At 32.2% G+C, this 3,335-nt stretch overlaps 1 long non-coding RNA gene across 1 annotated transcript; it reads left to right on the top strand.

Moving 5' to 3' along the window:
• The first annotated feature begins 1,942 nt into the window (after positions 1-1,942).
• On the top strand, positions 1,943-2,858 carry LOC145161022 (uncharacterized). The gene is made up of 2 exons (XR_013738324.1): positions 1,943-2,213; positions 2,298-2,858. It is a non-coding gene; the product is annotated as an uncharacterized LOC145161022 (long non-coding RNA).
• The last annotated feature ends 477 nt before the right edge of the window (positions 2,859-3,335 follow it).

The following is a 3,335-nucleotide window of genomic DNA, read 5'->3' as shown; positions in this document are numbered from 1 at the left end:
AAATTTGATACGAATTGTACATCCATATACCAAGTACTTGGTTGAAAACAGTGCATTAATACATCCGTAGATCGATAGAGAAGATGCAAAACAGTTTTGTCTGCATTACGATTACTCAACAATAAGTATTCTTAGTTTATATAGAATATAGATTACAATATACCACGTTGATACCAACATGCCTATGATTTTAAAAATCCAAACAAACGTCATACGGTATTGTTTCTCTCTTGGATTTTCATATTGGTTACCAATGTCAAGAGTGGTTACATAATTGTTTAAGAACCTATTTATGGAACAAATAAAAAAATTCATCTGCAGATCATCTTCCCTTTAATTGTGTTTTTGATACACACCAACCTACATGAAGATTTTTCAACCAAATATTTGGTATGTGGATGTATTTCGTATCAAATTTTGATTTAGTTTCATCATAAAAAATTGACGATATGTTTCATAACAATATATTTTTATATTTTAATAGGTTTTTATATTTTATTAAATAGAAGTATAATTAAAAAATTTGTATTTATTTATTATCATATATTTAAAATCAAACAAAATGTAATGGTTGTTTAGCAAAAATATATGGTAATTTAATCTTAAAATAGATAAAACTTGAGGTTAAAAATTATTATGCATTGAAAAAAAGATTACATATATTTTGGTCTATTGACAAAACAATTAGCTTTGATATTTTGTTTACAAATTTAACCATCGTAACATGCTATTGTTTGCGGTAACTTAGAAATTAAGTCAAATTACAAAATAAATAAATCAGTGGTGACTTTTTTGTCAATAGAACAAAAATATAGAAACTTTTATGCATATTTACCTTTTAATTTTAGATTAGATATTACAATTTAGTGGTCGTGAAGGTATTGGTGGTGGTGGTTATTGGTGACGATGGTGATTTGTGATGTGGCAGTGGTGGATTCGATGACAATAATGGTGGATTCGATGGCGGTTAGTGTAGTCAATGACAAAATTATTAATTTTATTAATTAGAATTATATTTAATAATTCGAATAAATAAAATAAGAAAAGAGAAGGATAGAAAGAATGGCATCATCATTTCACACTACTTAGAGACATTGATAGTAAATGCCTAAAAATTTACTCAAAAACGAAAAAGTTTGATTTAATTGATTTGAAGAAAAATACGAAATTAGTTTTATTGATAATACTAGGAGGGGAGGGGGTGTTATAACAAATGGAGGATATAATAGACAATCCATATTGAAGATGGGTTAATTAGGTTATAACAAACCACCTCAAAATTGATGCCACCCATGATATCATCAAGCAACTGAAACAGCAACACCATAATGCTCGATTGACTTTCGTGAGTCTTCATCGCACTTACAAAGTGGATTTTCCCTATTACGGTTGATAATATGGACAACCAATGATTCACCTTTAAATGCTTCATATTTCAAGCTGCATTATTCACCTTATTTTATTTTATAAAAATGTAAATATAGTAACAATTATTGATAATTTACACTGATCAACAGTATGAAATTGATGTACATTTACAAACAGATATGAGGGTCGGTCGAAACAATCATCTACCTAAAGCTTTTGCAAAATTTTCTGCCACTTTACATAACTCATTGATGATAGTATACCAATATGGTGGAGAATCGGTTAATTGGAGGTCAGAAGGGCCAAGTCACATATTTGGGTCAAAACCAATCAATAACGAGATTGTTGGCAGACAACTATCAAGGTTTTGCAAGATATACATTTGAATTAAAAGAAAAAAACATGCATGCACCACAAAAATATGTTATAAAACATAATTTATATAAAACCTTAGTTTGTAGAGTGAATATTGGTGGTTGTACGTAACCTTGTGGAAAATAACACAAAAAATACTTTAAGTCAACAGAGCAAAATCGTCATAAACCCTCCTTTTCGTATTACTATGATATACCATTATTAAAAAAATGGCAACAGAAAAATGGTTTCTATCAATTAGAATTATAATGCACTAAAACGGTAATAATCAGTGACCACTTGCTTAATGCCCCTTCATTTCTCGACAAAAATGCATGATTAAAGAATTTACCACCATCTATCTATCAATCCACCACGATTCTCAGACCTGAGCTTATAAAAACCGTCTTCACCATCTCCAAATGCAGTTAATTATAAGAATTCGTACTCCTAAAAATTATCATATTACAAGTCTTGCATAGGATCACAAGGTACTACTTCCATGCATATGGAATGAGATTCGTTTCCTGAATGAAAGTCGACATTACTAACATCTGTGTTTGATCATTGGGCAGGTACCAGCTAACAAAACACGAAAGATGAAGCTAGTGGTGCTTATTTTGGTAACCATGTTAGTGTGTTCTTCTCGGGTTGTTCAAGGAAGAACACAGAAAAACATGGTTGTTCATCCAGATAGCTACGTGGACAACCACCATAATATTCCACGACAGAACTACAATTCGCAGGGTGGTAGCAGCGGAGGAGATGCCGGTGGTGATACTGATAATGGAAGCGGATGAGACGAGTTTCTTTAAAGATGCTTTGTGAGGAAATGCTTAATGTTTATATGGGTTGAATCTATGTGTGCTATCAAGTGTATGGGTGGTGATTTATATATGTTTATCTCTACTTATTGCAAGTTTTATGTCTTAATATTATGAGTGCACTATGTATCTAGAGGATGAACAAAATATCTATATATTTATATATTGTGAGATACGAGTGCATTACATGTAAATACTAAGATTTGGAGATTCTCACGACGAGAGTGTGTTGATGTGTGTCAGTGTGTGTATATATGAAAGAATGTAAACCGATTGATGATCTATTGATCTCCCAAGTTGGTTGTGGCAAAAGGGTATTTATTTTGGTCAAAAATAACAAGTCCGGATATGATTATTTTCTGAATGGTGATGTGAAAATTTTAAAACTAAGGGGGTTTGATGGTATCCAAGAAAGACGCATGTTGTGGAACGTGGGAGTTTGTGGATGGTAGTTGAAGCACTACAAAAAAAAAACAACGAACAACAACGATCATTAACAGCGACAAAAAGCGCTGATATTGCTCCCATAAAGCGCCGCTAAAGGTAATATATAGCGGCGACAAAGCGCCACTAAAACGTCGCCGCTATTGCTTAAAACATCGTCGCTTAAGATAAGTGTCGTCTCTAATAAGTCTGTTCGCAATTGCTAAGGGATCAAGTTTTGTAGTGGTGTATAGGTTATGACGTAAGCTAGTAAAAAAACTCGGGCTTCGCCCCGGTCGGTATTTTTTATAAACATTTTTTTTTCAATTAGGGCATCGTACTTTGAAAGGTTTATTTTACCTATAG

This window comes from Lactuca virosa, chromosome 2 (assembly GCF_052849685.1).
Source record: "Lactuca virosa cultivar CGN04683 chromosome 2, Lactuca_virosa_CGN04683_v6, whole genome shotgun sequence".
In the NCBI taxonomy this organism is placed as follows: Eukaryota; Viridiplantae; Streptophyta; class Magnoliopsida; order Asterales; family Asteraceae; genus Lactuca; species Lactuca virosa.
The sequence above is the reverse complement of the archived record's forward strand: the minus strand, read 5'-3'. Positions and strand labels throughout refer to the sequence as shown.